General features: G+C 44.9%; 1 pseudogene; it reads right to left on the reverse strand.

Moving 5' to 3' along the window:
• Positions 1-2,776: 2,776 nt before the first annotated feature.
• On the reverse strand, positions 2,777-10,802 carry LOC129405007 (uncharacterized; annotated as a pseudogene).
• Positions 10,803-11,706: the final 904 nt, after the last annotated feature.

Consider the following 11,706-nt stretch of genomic DNA (forward strand, 5'->3'; position numbering starts at 1 on the left):
GGGACTGCATTTCTTTGCTTCCTAGGTGTCTTCTGACTCCCACAGGAGAATTTAGTCCCCTGGGCTCCTGCCTCTCCACTGATTGCTGCTCTCCTGCTATCTGTGATGGCCTCTGGCCATGTCCAGTGTAACAAGGCTCCAAGTGCCTTTGTCCCTGCACCAGCTCCAGGTGCTGTGGGGAGAGGTGAAGTAACAGGTTTTTGAGGAGACTCAGTAGGCCGTTTGCACTGGAAATCAGTCTTCAGAGAGTAAAGCATGTTCGTATCACACTGTGTACCACTGTAGAGCCTCACTTTAGTGATTGGAGAGCAAGAGCTTGGTGTTTACACTAGAGGACAAGAGAGCAAATGTGTAGAGGAAGAAATTGAGTGGAATTGAGAAGGGACCAGCTCAGGGTTGCGGGAGTGGATGAGACATTTAATGGGGCTGAGTAAACAATTGGGTGGGAATATGAGACATAAGACCCACTCATTATTGGATTGCAGGACTCCTGTGCATTCGTTCTGAGTTGCAGACCAATGACAGAGATAATGAATCTACTCTAAACTCTTAATCAGGAAGAGGACAGAACCCCTACTATTTGTGTCTGTTGCCAAGAATTCGTGCATTATTTATAATGAAATGAGTGGCATTTGCCTTCTTTCTCTTGAAATGAATTATGTTTTCAAATAAACATCATGTAAGAAGAAATAAGAAATTGTCCTGACTCCATATTCCACTAACTTAGGACTTTATATCATAAGTTAGATATGGCTCTAAAAAGTCTTCCATACCATTAAAAGAGGAAGCCTCAGTTTCCCCTTGTCAGAAGTTCCATTTCTCTCCCGTAGACTTAACACACATGTCTGTCCCCAAGGTCCTGTCTTCTCATTCCTGGAATTCCCTAGGACCTTAAAATTATGCCGTGGAGCCTAGGCTCACAGGAAGACTAAGATAAGGACAGTGCCAGAGGAAAATGGCCAGAAAGACTCAAATCAGCCAGACCACTCTAACTTCCTTGCATCCTCTTAACACTTGTCAATTGATAAGAAATGCAAAGAGCCCATTTTTCACTTAAAAGAGTCAACAGGAAAAACCCTTTACCTGTAACTTCCTTACACCCTCTGTAATCTTTTGTCAATCTGTTAAGAAATCCAGAGAGCCTTTAAAAGTACCTACCTAAGATTCCTTGCATTTAACTTAGAACTATACTAAGTTCCTCCCCACATGGAGAATTCCTTTTCCTCTCCGACTTTCCTATAAAGTTTTCTAATTTCCAACTCAACATCTTTATTAATATTTTCATTCTTGAATATATTGAAGAACCTGAGAACCATGGACCAGCACAGACCCACCCTCACCGCTCCCGGATCATCATCATCATCATCATCATCATCGTTTGAGAAAGGAACTGAAAGAGGGTGCGGCTGTTTGAACTGATCTGGAGCGTTATTCTACATACTGGAACATGGTGTTCTGTTAGGGGCCATTACATTCTATCCTTTGATTTCTTATGGACTTGTATCACTTGTGTCACTTGTCATCCCTTTGTTCATCAATTTGGTCAAGCAGGCACTAGTAACATCTCCATTCTTCCTTGTTGTGTGCTAGTGTAGCCCAATGGCATCTGCTCGCTCCAGGAACATGAAGAGCCTCAAACCATTCATTCAGGGTTTTGACAAAGAAGTCTGACCATCTCGTAGGTGGGTGGTCACGCGTTCTTTTGACGTCCCGTGGAATCCAGTTGCTAACAGTTCTAGTCCAGGGGTCGTCTCTAAATCACATTACATGTCTGGCCCATCTGATTTTCAACACCTTGGCAAACAAGACAGCACTCCTGGTTCTTGATCATATACAGAGGTCAGAACTCTGGATTCTTTCTCTCACTTGAGTGAAACATGATACTCCAAGCATAACTCTTTCATTTCCTCTTTGGGATACCCGAGTAGCGTTTTCATTCTGTTTTTGTAGGGCCCAGATCTCTGAGGTGTATGTTAGTGCAGGAAGAATTGTGGAGTCGAAAAGATGTGCCCGGAGCTGGAGGTTCTTCATCCTCTTAACCACTTCTTTGACACTCTTGAAGATATTTTATCGCCACTCTCTTCCTCCTGTGCAGTTCAGGTGCCAGGTCGTTTGTCATATTGAGTTCTTGACCTAGGTACACATAACTGCTGCATATGGAGATGTTTGTTCCATTGAGGGCAAATGGAACATCAGGAACTAGTCCGTTTCTCATGAACATGTCTTTGTGAGATTGAGCTGCAGTCTGGCCTTTCCACACTCATGGTTAAAGTTGGCCAGCATTCATGCTGCTTAGGCTGATATTTGGTGTTATTAGAACGATGTCACCAGCAAAGTGGAGGTGGTGTAGTTGCTGACCATCTATCTTCACTCCCATTCCTTCCCATTCCAGTCGTCGCATGACGTTCTCAAGAGTGGCACTGAAGAGTTTCAGTGAAATGGTATCGTCCTGTTGAACCCCTCTCTTTACGTTGATGATCACTTCCTTGTAGAATGGTGAGATCCTTGTGGTGAATCCGTAAAACAGCTCATGGAAGATCCTAATGTACTGAGTTTGAATGCCTTGTTAGGCTAGGGCTTCGATGACTGCTTCGGTCTCAGCAGAATCAAAGGTCTTTTTTTAAATCAATGGACGTTAGACATAGCAGCATCTTGAACTCTCTCGAAACCTCAATGAGCTTGGTTATGGTGTGGATATGGTCAATCATGCTGAATTCTTTTCAGAACCCAGCTTGCTTGCATGGTTGTCCTTCATCTAGTGTTCTGCCAATCCTATTCATGATGAATCCAGTGATAACTTGTAGATGATGGACAACAGGTAGATTGGAAAATAGTTGCCGATGTCGTGGATGTCTCCCTTGTACAACAGGATGGTCCTGCTCGTTTTCTATTGGGATGGAACCTTGCATTCAGACAGGTAGCGTGTCAAGAGCCGAGCCAGTGTATTGACAAGTACTGGTGGCAGAGTCTTCAGGTGTTTGGGTCTGATCTTGTCTGGACCAGGTGCTGTACACTTCTTTACCAATGAAATGGCATGTCGGATTTCAGAAGGGAGAATGCTGGGAGTGACATATTCATCCTGTGGAATTTGGTATGTGGGCAGGTGGACATGGCTATCAAAGAGATCTGAGTAGAAGTCATGGATAACTTTTTCCATGGCTCTTCTGGAAGATGTGATAGATCCATCAGGACGTTGGAGGGCAGTCATCTTGGTCTTATAGTTGGCGAAGGACAGGTGGGTGTTGCGAATACTTTTCCTAGCTTCTGCCGCATCAGCCAACACTGCTGCTCTTCTCTCTTTGAGGTCTTTCTTTTTGTGGCTTTCTCTTGGCGTTCCTTGCACAATCATGGAGGTGCTGAACCAGTCGATTGTATTCCTCGTTGATATTGTCAATGAGGGCATCTTCCTATATTGCAATAGTGCCAAAGAGCTCTCAGTTGGTGGTCGTTCTGGGAGTTCTCTTCTTAAACTTTGCAGCCCTTTATCCCTGCTCCATGAAGTAGAATTTTGCATGAAGGAGATGGTGGTCTGATCCTGTTTGAAATTTTGGGACAACAGAGACATTGGTCAGGCAAAACTGTCGGTTGAATATGATGTGATCAATTTTGTTGTGGAACTGTGCACCGGGAGACTCCCCTGTCCAACATTTAGATTCAGCCTTCTGGAACTGCGAGTTAACCATGGATGGTCTTGGTCAATATGATGAACACAGACAGTTTCTCATCCTGTTCATTCCATTATAGGCCATGGGTCCCAATGTGGAGTTCTTTGGGCAACCTTCTCAGACCTATCTTGGCAGTAAAATTGCTGACAGTGACCTTGTAGAAGGTGTGGTCTTCTTTATAGAACTTCTCCAGCTCTATGTAGAACTTCTCAATTTCTTCTTTGTCATAGTTGGATGTTGGTGCATAGATGACAAAGATAGAAACTGCCAGCAATGAACCACATCTATTCAAATGTAAGCATCCGATTCAGGTTGTTAGGCATTCAAACAAATCAGTGCTCATGGCCAAGTTCATGTTGACGAGGACACCGACACCACCAATGCCTCTACTGTTGCATGTTTTGAGGAACAGTTCTTCTCCGTTGTCGAAAACAGCATGATGTGATCGATGTTTCGGTCAATCCAATGACAGCCTACTTGCTTGGTCTTCTGCACTTACACCATCAGGTTCTTGATGGATGCTTTCAATGCCAGCGTATGTGCGTTTAAAGTGCAGATAGTCATTTTAGTCCTTTGTTTTGGTAGCCTAGTTCAGCCCTGAGATTTTAGCAGCCTCTTCTTGTTTGTCCTTCTCAATGCTGCCATATTGGGGACTCTTCCAGGGTCAGGGTAATGAGGCCCATTTTTGTTACTGTTTTTGGCATATTGAATATGCCACGGGTAGCTTGCCAGGCTCTGCCACGTGGGTGGCATGTTGTAATGATCAGTGTTGGTTCTCTCTTTGCCGGTTGGCACCATTGCCGCCCTCTTGCCACAACGGGGCGTTGAACCATCGAGGTCGGTGGACCTTCCTACTCCTCACTTATCTACAGTAGCTGGCTGTCTTATGGACAGACTTCGGAAAACCTCCTTTTCCCATGACTAAAACAACTGCATTCTATTTCTCTAATCAAAACTGGTTTCTTATGACTAACCAGCTCCAACCAAATTTAGAGCTAACAGGAAATGCCTTCTTACATAAACTTCTCCAGGTGTTTGTGGGATCTTATATAATGATGTTTTAGTGGTGAAATCTTATATTGTTTGAAAAGACTTGTTACTTCTTCAATTTGTCAGAAAACCTTAACCAAAATGTTTGCCTCTTAAGATGTTAGAAACAAAGTAATAAAAATGGCCAGTCTATTAGAGAAAAGGATCCATTTCAAGTTCTTCAGGGAAATGCACCTTAAAGCAACAATGAGACAACACCACACTCTCTAGGAGAATGGCTCCAGTCTGAACACTAACACACCAGGCACTGAGGAGGATCCTCAGAAACAAGAATTCTTTTGTTCATTGTGTGTTCACAAAAGAGAGGGGGTGGGGCTCTATATTTCCACCACCCGCTTTGGTAATCTCACACGCTTCCCCCATCCCAGGGAGGCTGATGGAGATGGGCAGGCAGAGGAAGGAACGAGTGCCAGGCTGGTTGGTATCAGTTACAGTTTATTCCAATCTGTGTGTTTCCCTCTGTGTGTTTTCCCTACTTCTGTGTCTTCTCCCTTACTTCTCCTACAGTCTTAGTTTATATAGCAATCACATAGGGTGATAACACAAAGGTGTGTTGGAACATTAATACATCAACAAAAAGGTAAGACCACTCCTCAAGGACAAAATCTCATCTAAGAAGGTTACTAGGAGATCTGCTCAAGGGTGGGATCCAAACAAGGGTGTGTCGCTTTTTTCTTTCCTCAACTAGTAATCCACTTAAATAGTTGTAGTAAATCTACTTCTAATGTTTCTAGCAATGTCATTCTGTATGAGCACAGTAAGAGATATAAACTTAAAGTTTGGTTCTTCCTGAGGACATCTCACTATACATTCCAGACCACAGTCCTCAAGCCAGGTTAATCTTCCTAAACCCAGAAGGGTCCTAGTCTCATTGTTACCTTTGGATCATGACAGCATTTGTCCATGATCATGCCCTCAACGTATAGTTGAGTATTGTGGCACTTTGGCCTGGCCCATTTCGATGTGAGGGTAGCTTACAGTTTGCCCTGGGTCCATTCCGTCCCTTGTTGGGACTCTGCTTTTGGGGTGCTAGGAACTAAGGACAACTGAGTTGAGAAAGCAGATGCCCAGGAGTAAATATTATTGGAGTCAATCAACTCAAGTTACAATGTATAATATTAACTGTCTTCCTATGTCCATACAGAAAGGACATTGCTTTAAGGTAAACTATGCAAAAGACACTAACTTACGATACAAGTTGAGTCCTTTAAAGGATCTGATCTTACAAGATAACAGAATCTGATTAGGGAAAAGGCGATTAACTGGTTGGGAAGGAGGGTGCAGAGAAGGGTTTATAGATAAACAAAGGAATGGGAGTGTCTCTGGAGCACTGTGATGGGTGTAACCCGAAAAACCTAAATTCCCTGCAGCAAGGCTGAAAGGACAAACCCTATGTTCTCCTACAGTTCATCACTGGTCAGAATACCAAACCATCCGTCTGGTCACTCTAGCAGATTAATGTTTTTTAAAAAACAGCTGTGCTGTTTTTAAACATGAAGTTTTAAACTCCACATCCCAGCGGTCATAGTCTGCTGTGGGGCCTGTCTTTCATGCAGAGCAACTTTCTAAGCAGGCTAGAAGTAATACTGTCCTCGGCCATGATTTTCAAGTGCAGGCATCTAAGGGATCTGCCAACAGAAACTGTGACCTCCATAGGTCAGGAGGGACTTCAAAAGATAGCACAGGGTACAAGAGTAAAATTTTGATTCTGAGAAAGTTATATAAATAAAAAGGTTTAGTTATGCATATATTGATGAGTTGGTATCATTGTGTGCATTGATATATGATATATGCTCTATAGGTTCTCTTGGTCTGGATAATCCTAAGAATACTACCATCAAGGGTTGCAGGCAGAAAGATCGGGGGGTGGGGAGTAGGCTGGTAATGCAGGTTGAGAAAAACTGTTTGAAACAAATCAGTCCAGAGTGTGTAAACACACAAAAAGAAGAGAGGGGGCACCACGCCAGGCACAGGGCAGTGGCGCAGTGGTGCTCTATCTTTCCCGCCACCCACGTTCGGTAGTCTCCAGCTGCTTCCCCACCCTGGGGAGGTGGATGTCGATGATGAGGCAGGCGAAGGAAGGAATGAGGGCCAGGCTGGTTGGTCTCAGTTGCAGTTTATTCCAATCTCTCTATACACTCCCGTCTCTCTCTCTGCTTCTTCCCCAAACCCCCTCTTACAGCCTCCTTAAATCCCCCAGCATGAGGGGTCGGGGCTTACACATAGGTGTGGTCACAATCAATAGGGGTAAAGTTCTTTTCCTCAGGGGATGCTGCTTCCAGGACAGATTCTCTTTCAGCAGTATGACCCACCCAAGAGCCGAATCCCATGGGTGTGTTTTTCCTCTCCTTGTCCAACTAACATACAAGTATTCATAATATTAATCATTTTGTATGGACATAGCAAGAGATGCATGAGACTTATAGAATTGCTCTCCTAGGGTCACCTCGATCTCAGACTACAGTGCTCAGGCCAGATTAGGAAAGCCTAGCCCTAGCAGGGTCCTAGTCTCGTCATTGCTTTTGGATCATGACATGACAAGTCCATGACCAAGCTCTTAACATATAGTTAAGCATTAGGCGCTTTGGCCAGGCCCATCTCGATGCCATGGTAGCACATAACTCACCGCTTGCCCTGGGTCTGTCCTGTCCCTCATTGGGACCCTGCTTTTGGGGGTGCTAGGAAGAAAGGGCAGCTGAGGCTTAAGTCGAGAAAGCAGATGCCCGGGAGTGAATAATATTCGAAGCCAATTAAATCCTGTGTTACAAAAGCATATTAACAACTGTCTTTCTTTGTCCATACAAAAAGGACATTGCTTTAAAGTAAACTATTCAAAAGCACAGGGAGAAGAGAAAGGCAATATTAACTTACAATATTGTAAGTTAAGAAAGGTCCTAGAAAGGTCTGACCTTACAAATTAACAGTCTGATTAGGGGGAAAAGCTGATTAACTAGTTGGGGAAGAGAGCATAGAGAAGTGGTTACAGATAGACAAAGGAATGGGAATGACTTGGGAGCACCTTGATGGGCATGACCTGATATACCTAAGCTCCTTGGGGCAAGGGGAACAGGACATACCAATGTTGTCTAAAATTGTTTAGAGATTGTTACCAGATAAAGCTAAACTCTTTATAGCAAGGGAGAAAGGACAAACCAAAGTCAGGCCTAAAATATTTAGAGCTATATTCCAACACAGAGGCAGGAGGTCTTGGAGACAAAGGACCCATCGGGAGCCTAGAAAGCCACTGAGATGCAGAATTTCAGGCTCAAGTTGGGATGGGTCCCTGAGTGTAAATCACAAAGTAATTCTCAGGGGCTGTAGCTGCTGCTGGACATGTGATGGCCCTGAGCCACCTCCCCCTTTCCCCACCTCCCCAGAGCTCCCCAACAGAGACAGAGAGACAGGGAGATGGGGAGGCTGGGGACCACAGTCTGATGGTGAAAACGGCCCCTTTAATGCAGAGTTGCCAGCATACTCATAGAACATCTGAAGGGGGATTGAAGTAAGGGCAGGTGTGATTGGTCATTTGCATAGATAAACATTTGGCAGAGGGAATTCTCTTAGGGAGATCTACTCAAGAAGACACTCTGTCTCCCAGGGACAACTACATTGCTTTTATGTTTCCCTCTAATTATATAAGTTATCAATACTTGCAGTTGTTTGGATAAACACAGTAAGAGACAAAGATCCCAACACTTAGTTCTCTGGGCTGAGAGCAAGCAAGGCTTTTAACACTTAGTTCTCTGGGTTCTGAGAGCAAGCAAGGTTTTTACCGTAAATCCCAGACTAAGTCCTCAGGCCAGTTCAGCTAGTCCTTCCCCATGGGGGTCCTGTCTCTTAGGTTGTAACAGTTTGCATCTGTTACCATGCATTCATGCTTTCTAGAACATCCCATTTTGATGCCGGGTAGTTTTCCCACTCGCCCCGGGTCCATCCCAGTCCCACGGCGGGACCTCCCTTTTGGGGTGTTAGGAACTACAGAAACTGAAGCCTGAGTCAAGTAGTTATGATCAAGTAATTATGCCCAGGAGTAGATATATTTCAGAGTCAATCAACTCCCAAATATTAGGAGCATAGCATTAATGGTCTTTCTGTGTTTAACCAAAGAATATTGCTCAATAGTACAATATAAAAAGGCTATAGGGGAAATAGAAAAGCAGGTACGAACATAAAACACTTCAAATACAAAGCAGTACAAATACAAGTTCAGAATTACCAGAAAGTTTTGGTGCATCACGGCTGTGAACTATTGACCCTGTGGGCTCGGGTTAACCTTGAGTTCCTCCTCATCTGGGTGGGGACGAGCCCTCCTCCACAGTCTGCAGGTACAGCGATCACCCTCACTCTGGGCTCGCCTCAGCCCAGAGCCTCTGATCTTGGGGACACAACATGAAAACATGTCTATTGCTTCTCAGTGCAAGTGAACTAGACGGTCACTTTCTCGAGAATGAGCTCACAGGGGAACCAGGGTTCTATGGCAGTTGGGGATGGTCACTAGGGAAGTGAGGTCATTTTCCAGGGTTCCATGAGCTGATGAATTCCTTCCATGTGACCAAATGCCCTCCCCTACTATGGCACCCACTAACTGAAACAGGGAGTGGAGAGTTTTCCCTGACTATCTGGAAATAGAACGTGGGTCCTAACTGAGGATTCAGTTGAACTGGATTCTCCCCTGTCCAGACCCCTGGGCCCTGGACTCCAGAGTTGTGTCCTCTATCCCATAGGCCTGGGAATCCTCTCCCCTCTCCAGCTCCCTCCCCTCTGCAGAAGCAAATGTCACTGAAGTTTGGGACAGGCTGTCAGGCTCAAGGAGGTAGGGCCTGTGTGTGAGACAAGGGCTTCTGGTGTCCCCCATAAGCACCAGCTCTCGGCCCCCAGTCAGATCACAACTTCTCTCTCCCACAGCAGCCCTCATGGTGGCTGGAGCAGCACTGGCTGGGGCCCAGCCTCCTCTCAAACCTTCCCCTGTTGGGGAACTCGCCAACGCTCCCCTGTGCACTCTGTCAGTCTCGGCCAAGGGTAAGGACTATGGGCTCCCGGGCTGAGAGGTGGACCACGCACGGTACAGCCCAGGACCTGCTCTGCAGCATCTCTGTCACCCTGATGAGGCTTCAGTGGGGACATCCTCCAGCAGGTACCTGCACTCCTGAGCCCAGTTGAAATCTGCATTTCTGATGTTTGTGCGCACCCGCATCTCGGGGGGTCCCTGTCTCCCCATCCACTGCCACGTCTTGTGGCTGGAGGGGAACATCATGATGTTGTCAGTAGTCTGTGGTCTCGTTCTCCTCTTCAACCAGGCACCTTTGGTCCTCCTCTTCCTCTTGGCCTACAGCTGGGCATCCTAGAAGAGGAGAAATGGGCTTGGGCAAGTGTTTCTTCCTCCAGCACTGGATGCAACATCACAGACCAAGAGGAGCGAGGCCTGGGGTGCTCAGCAGTAGACGCCCACGTGACTGGCTGAGGACCCCTCCAGTTGAATCTCCAGCACTGCCCATGTGCGGGACCCAGAATCATAGTAGCACCAAGAGGGGAAGTAAATAGTTAGTGGAGGGGCCTCTCAAGTGCTGTTTAGGGAGCTCAGGGGCCCTCCCTGGAACTCTCCGTCAACCAAGTGATTCATCTGAAGGTGAAGGCCCAAGGATGTGGTGCTACCAGAGGTTGGGGGCCAGTCATGCTAGTGAGGCCACACTATGCTCGGGTCAAGCCAGGGTCAGGCACTTCAAAGCATGAGCCTTACCCCCTGTGCTGTCTTTCTGGTTCCTGTAAAAAGATTTTAAATTGGTTTATAAAAATAAAAAGGAAGAAAGCAGAATAGTTTAATGAATTTTATCACCCAGATTTGTTCCTACTGGGTTTCCACAGATTTTCCTCCTGCTTTCTGGCACATAGTACTTCATTCAGCTCCCCTCGGCCCTCATTGATACGCTTCCTGCTCCTCTCTCCCCAGATCGTCCCCATCTCATCCCCGAGAATCATCTACCTGGAAAGTTCCAGTTGTTTCTGACCTTTTCTCTCCACATCCTCCACACCTCGACTCACCTGCACAGCTCCCAGCACATCATCATCATCATCATCATCATCACACATCTGTCGTCAAGTATTAGGCACACGTGGGACCCTAATTGCAGGACTGATGATGCCACACCTGTCTCAGGACAGCCCTGTGATGCGTATGACATTTACAAATGATGAGAAGGACTCAGGGTCATAAGTGGATTTTCTTGCTCTTAATTAATGTTTTAAAATATATGTATTTAATTCATTATTGTAATTTATTTTTATTAAGACACCCTGATTTACAACGTTGTTCATAATAGAGTTGTTCCAGGCATACAATACCTAAGAACAAGCCCACCACCAGTGTGACTTTCCCTCCACCAGTGTCCCCAGGTTCCCTTCTACCCACCAGCCTGCACCCCTGGCAGGCACAGAGCAAATTTATTTCACATTGTTTGCTCCCACAAAACTTGAAAGAATGGTAAATGGAACTACCAGACAATAAGTCGATTTGTGGTGGTTGAGTGCTATACTTTTTTAACCTATGTAGAGAAATTAAAATCATTTAACACAATATAAAGCCTATTCTCATTTACATAAATAAGTTTCCAACTCTGGAATCTAAAATATATTGCATTAGATTTTAATATGTACTTGGACCTCATTTGTATTTATCTTAATTCCCCGCCATTATTAAAACATTTTAAATTATGTTGTAATATATTTTAGCGTTTAAATAAACTCTAAAGTTTGAAATAGGTAAAACCTACAACATTAGTAAAAGTGAAGAGAATTTAAAAAATTTAAAGGAAAAATTCGAGTAGGCCTATAAATGTACTGAAGTGTTTTATCCTAAGAAAGAAAATATTGATTTTATATTAGAAAATATTGTTACAGATTTTTTTTTCTTTTTGGGTCACACCCAGCGATGCTCAGGGGTTACTCCTGGATTTGCATGCATTCAGGAATGACTCCTGGCGGTGCTTGGGGGACC

The sequence above is a fragment of the Sorex araneus genome, chromosome 5 (assembly GCF_027595985.1).
Source record: "Sorex araneus isolate mSorAra2 chromosome 5, mSorAra2.pri, whole genome shotgun sequence".
NCBI classification, from domain to species: Eukaryota; Metazoa; Chordata; class Mammalia; order Eulipotyphla; family Soricidae; genus Sorex; species Sorex araneus.